Here is a 5692-nt window from a genome sequence, read left to right as displayed (position 1 = left end):
CTGAAAAGAGCCAACCAAGCTCTCCTCCTTGATATCTCCCTCCCCTAGCCCAGTCCCTTGACTATCTGGCGTGTGTGTTCACTCACAGCCATCAGCAGTCCTCTCTCAGGGCCAGGTACTGCCCTGAGAGAGAACAGCCACTGCCCACAGGGAACTCAGAACCTCCAGAGACAGACACTAAAACTGTAAGATGTTTGGTGTGTTAAGTGCCCAGACATAGCATGGGCAAGGCAGGGCAGGCTGCTCTGGGAACAGAAGCAAAAGATGTTCTGATCCAGGAAGGCTTCCTGAAGGAGATGCCCCTGATTAGTGTGTAGATAAATAAACATTAGTTTGATGTGTTAGTAATCCAAACCCACCAGCCTTTCACCCCAGAGATCATTATATTATGCTGTTTACTTTCCCTTGTAGCATTTCCCACCTATAAATACATACGTGTGTGCTGCGTGCTAAGTCGCTTCAGTCGTATCTGACTTTGTGCAACACTGTGGACTGTAGCCCGCCAGACTCCTCTGTCCATGGAATTCTCCAAGCAAGAATACTGGAGTGGCTGCTTCTTGGTGAAAAAAACAAATGGTGGATGACGCCGGTGCTGCGGAAGGGCTGGGAAAACCCAGCCCAGGGGCCCTGGGATGGGAGGCCGCGGTGGCTTCCGCAGAGGCTTCGGTAGTGGCAGTGGCGTCCGGGGCCGTGGGTCGCGGCCTGGGACGGGGCCGGGGCAGAAGCTGCGGAGCTCGCGGAGGCAAGGCCGAAAACAAGGAGTGGCTCCCCGTTACCAAGCTGGGCCGCCTGGTCAAGGACATGAAGATCAAGTCCCTGGAGGAGATCCACCTTTTCTCTCTGCCCATCAAGGAGTCTGGGATTATTGATTTTTTCCTCAAGGATGAGGTTTTGAAGATTATGCCCATGCAAAAGCATACCCTTGCTGGCCAGTGGACCAGGTTCAAGGCATTTGTTGCCACTGGGGATTACAACGGACATGTCAGTCTGGATGTCAAGTGCTCTAAGGCAGTAGCCTCTGCCATCCATGGAGCCATCATCCGGGCCAAGTTGTCCATCGTCCCCGTGCGAAGAGGCTGCTAGGGGAACAAGATCGGCAAGGCCCACATGGTTCCTTGCAAGGTGAATGGCTGCTGTGGCTCCGTGCTGGTGCCCTTCATCCCTGTCCCCAGAGGCACTAGCATCTCTCTGCCCCTGTGCCCAAGAAGCTGTTGATGATATCTGGCATTGACGACTGCTACACTTATGCCAGGGGCTGCACAGTTACCCTGGGAAGACAGTGAGAGTCGGACTTTACCCTAGGGGAAAGGCTAGTTACCCTAGGGAGACAGTTACCCTGGGCAACTTCGCCAAGGCCACTTTTGATGCCATTTCCAAGACCTACAGTTATCTCACCCCTGACCTCAGGAAAGAGACGGTGTTCACCAAGTCTCCATATCAGGAATTCACTGGTCATCTTGTGAAGACCCACACCAGAGTCTCCATGCAGAGGACACAGGCCCCAGCTGTAGCCACCATATAATTTTATAAAGAGAATAATAAAGTGAGTGAAACCGGTAAAAAAATAAAAATAAAAGAATTCTGGAGTCGATTGCCATGCCCTCCTCCAGGGAATCTTTCTGACCCAGGGATCGAACTGCGTCTCTTAAGTCTCCTGCATTGGCAGGCAGGTTATTTACCTACTGAACCACCTGGGAAGCCCCATAAACACATACATGTGCAAACAAATACATAAATTCAAAAGATGTAAATATTTTGATTTTTTGTTCTCTTTCTGTGCTGTGTCTCTCACCACTTCACTGTAAATTCCAAGCGACCAAAGACACAGTGTCTCACTAACTGCTCTGACATCAGCATCCTGTACCACATCTGGCATATAACAGGAGCTCCATATAATTTGCTGAATTAAAGGATAAACTGATGGACATGGGAAAGTGTGGGAGGCAGAGGGACCTGCACTGGCAAAAGCATGGGGCCACAAGGCAACACAGGGCATTAGGGATTGCATGTTCAGAGCATGCATTATGGCTGGGGAGAGGGTTGAGCTGTTCTAAGGAGTTCAGATTTAAGAGTTGGGCAATTTTTCAGCTGCGGAGTGCCACGACTGGGTTTGCCAGTTGGGAAGGCTGCAGAGAAGAAAAGACGATAGGCTGGAGGGCAGAGCAGGGCTGAGAAACCAAGGTGTTAACTGAAATCCGGAAGAGAGATGGCTGAATGCCAGAACCATTCCAGTATGCCCCTTCACTGAAAGGACCACCCTATAGTTTTGGGGGGCCAGCACAGGGATAGGAGTCAGGACTTTGACTCTGGGCTGAGACCCTGGCAAGTTACACAACCTTGCTGGTCCAGAAGGAAAGGAAGACGCGTTCAGACAACAGGTCCCCGTTGGGGCTCCTGCCTGGGCATTCTTGATCCTAAGTTTTGACCCCTGATTTGGCATCAGCTTATCTCCCCCACCATTCCACTCTGGGGCCAAAATAGTGACGGTACAAACAGTCCTGAGCACTCCTTCTGTGCCACGTATAGTTCTGACCATATGATGCCTTGTTTAATCCCAGAACACACTCAGAAAGTGCTGCCTGTAGTCAGTACAAAGCAGCCATGCTGCTGCCCCCATTGTCATTACTAACAGCACTGGTTCGTCATTACCCAGCCTGACACCTGGGAGGCCAGGTGGTTCTAGCTGCAAAGAATCTGCCTGCCAGTGGAGAAGACGCAAGAAACATGGGTTCCATCACTGGGTCAGGAAGATCCCCTGGAGAAGGGCATGGCTACCTACTTCCATATTCTTGCCTGGAAAATTCCATGAACAGAGGAGCCTGGTGGGCTACAGTCCATGGGGTCCCAAGAGTCAGACACGACTGAGAACACATGCAACACACACATCGTCACAAAAGATGAGGAGTTAAGCAGGGTGACGTCGCTCCTCATTTCACAACTGTGCAAACTGTGACTTCCCCAAAGGCACGTGATTAACAAGAATAAAGTAAGAGTAGAATCCAGGGCTGAGAAAAGAAGAAAACTTCCTCATCGTTTCTCATTTCTTGCTTTTTTCACAAACACATGAAGTGGGAGTCATTACCTTCCTTCTGTTTGCAGATGAATAAACCAGTTCAGAGAGGATAGGAGCTCACCCAACATCACACAGCAAATACAAAGAAGAGACAGAATTTAATCCCAAATAATTCTGACTCCAGGTCCATGTTCTTTCAGTCCTGTCACCTGATGGGATTCTGAGTGCTAGCTCTCTGGATCCAACCATTTGTTCCACAATTACTCACTTCATCCCTACTTCATGCTAGTGCTGAGATCTGGACCTGAGTATTTTCTCCTTCTTCCCTTGATATGGTGTGGCTGGAGGATGTTGATCGGCAGGCACTCTGAATTAGGGAGACAGGTGCTGGCACAGTTTGCAGGATGATGCTGGTAGGTTTAGGAGAGAGAGAGAATAACATCGCCGTGGTCACCACCCTCACCAGTTTCCCGCAAGAGCTGCTGTGCTTGTAAAACATTGTCTCCTTCATAAAGGCCACGTGTTAAAGGCTGACTCTAACCTTCTTCCCAAGACATGTGTCCCCCTAGCTGTCTGCATTTATCATCAGGTAAAACAGGACAGAGCACAGGGAGGTGCTTTCAGTGAAGTTGCTGTGGGCTCAGATCAGCTCATCCCATCCTCACTGCATCCCAGGCCTATGACTTAACCTCTCTGAGTCTCAGTGATCTTCCTCAAGGCTAACTAATAAGGTTCACTTCCAAGGACTGAGGCTTGTTGGAGTTTATTGCACCTAATTTCTGAGCATCAGTCCTCTTCATTTATCTCCCTCTTAGGAGGTGGCTTAGATGCTGCGAAGAAGGCTAGTGTAAACGCGATATTCAGTGTCTACCAGCCCAGAACACAAAGGATGTCCTGCAGTCTGTCTGTGAGGTCTGCAATGCCAGCAATGCCAGCCTGCTCCAGGACAAGCAACATGTTTGAAGTGTGTGCCCCTAACCAGCGGCACAGCCTTGGGAAACCCTTAAGATGCTCCAGATCTCCTCCCTCACTTAGGAGTCTAGCATGTCTCTGTGGCATCTGCCAACTCTTCCATCTATCATCAGGCTAAGACTGGGGGCAGGGAGGTAAGCAAGCCTCAAGGGATCTCTACAGGCCTCTGCTTTCCAAAAGCAAGTGCTCTTGAGGTTTCACAGGTGGTGCTAGAGGTAAAGAATTCACCTGCCAATGCAGAAGATGTAGGAGTTTTGGAATGAGTCCCTGGGTTGGGAAGATGCCCTGGAGAAGGGAAAGGCAACCTACTCCAGTATTCTTACCTGGGAAATTCCATGGACAGAGGAGTCTGGCAGGCTATAGTTCATGTTGCCAAGAGTCAGACACGAATGAGCACATATTCACTATTCACACCTAGGAAAGTCATGCAATGACTTCATCATCCATTAAAGGATACTTTAATGTCTGGTGGGATAACTTCCTTTCAATCTTGTTTCTCAGAGATGTTCAAGTCAAACACAGAGATGCAACAAACTGCAGGGTGGAAACCATAGGCCGTTGGATAGAATCACTAATGGCACAGTGTGAGTTAGTTCATCTTCATCACTTTCCTTACATGCTTGTCATTAGCCAGTATTTAATGAGCACCTGCTGAGTACAAGGTCCTTTGCCAGGTGCAAAAGAGTCTCCCTAACTCCCAAAGCCCATATTCAACGTACAACAATGGGACATACTTTCATGGAAAAATTGGAAAGGTAGAGCTCACTGCCTCCTGGGTGAACAATAAAAGCTGCAGAGACAGATCATTGTGGCTTTAGAGCCCCTCTCTCCATCCTATCAGGAGTCCCGTCTCTCCTCTTCCCACAGAGACTGAGAGCCTTCCAGATGACCTCCAGTCTGCCCAGCCCACCCCTTTAAAGCTCAAGGCAGTGCATTTGATATAGGTTCCATCTCATCACTCCCATCCCAACAAAGCTTTTTATTGGAGAAAAAGATCCAACTTAAATTGTCTAGCAAGCCTACCATCACTGGGGACTAATCTAACCTTGAGCCTGCCTCTGTTCATGGATGTCTCAAAATACTACATGCCAGGGCACTTAAACAACAGGCTTTGATCTCTCACAGCTCTGGAGACTGGAGTCCAAGATCAAGGTGCTGGCAGATTCAGGGTCTGGTGATGACCCGCTTCCTGGTTCATAGACAGCAGTCTTCTCTCTGTGACCTCACATGGCAGAAGGGGTGAGGGAGCCCTATGGAGGTCTCTTTTATGAGAGGGCATTTATCCCATTCGTAAGGGCCCCACTTTTAAGACCTAATCATTTCCCAAAGGCCCCACTTTCACATACCATCATATTGAGGATTAGGTTTCAGCATATGAATGTTGGGTTTTTGTTCAGTCACTAAGTCATGTGACTCTTTGTGCCCCATGGACTACAGCACTCCAGGCTTCCTGTCCTACACTGTCTCTGGGAGTTTGCTCAAATTCATGTCCATTGAGTTGATGATACTATCTACCATCTCATCCTTGGCCGCCCCCTTCTTTTGCCTTCAATATTTCCCAGCATCAGGGTCATTTCCAATGAAGTATTGAATGTTGGGAGGACACAGATATTTGGTTTGCAACAATATTCTTCCATCAGCCTTGGAAAGCATCCTCACTACAACCCTTCTACCCTCTCTCTCTCTCCTACTTTCCTCCCTTATTAA

General features: G+C 48.9%; 1 pseudogene; it reads left to right on the top strand.

Moving 5' to 3' along the window:
* The first annotated feature begins 573 nt into the window (after positions 1-573).
* On the top strand, positions 574-1522 carry LOC128052075 (40S ribosomal protein S2-like; annotated as a pseudogene).
* Positions 1523-5692: the final 4170 nt, after the last annotated feature.

Source organism: Budorcas taxicolor, chromosome 8, assembly GCF_023091745.1.
Source record: "Budorcas taxicolor isolate Tak-1 chromosome 8, Takin1.1, whole genome shotgun sequence".
Lineage (NCBI taxonomy): Eukaryota > Metazoa > Chordata > Mammalia > Artiodactyla > Bovidae > Budorcas > Budorcas taxicolor.
The sequence above is the reverse complement of the archived record's forward strand: the minus strand, read 5'-3'. Positions and strand labels throughout refer to the sequence as shown.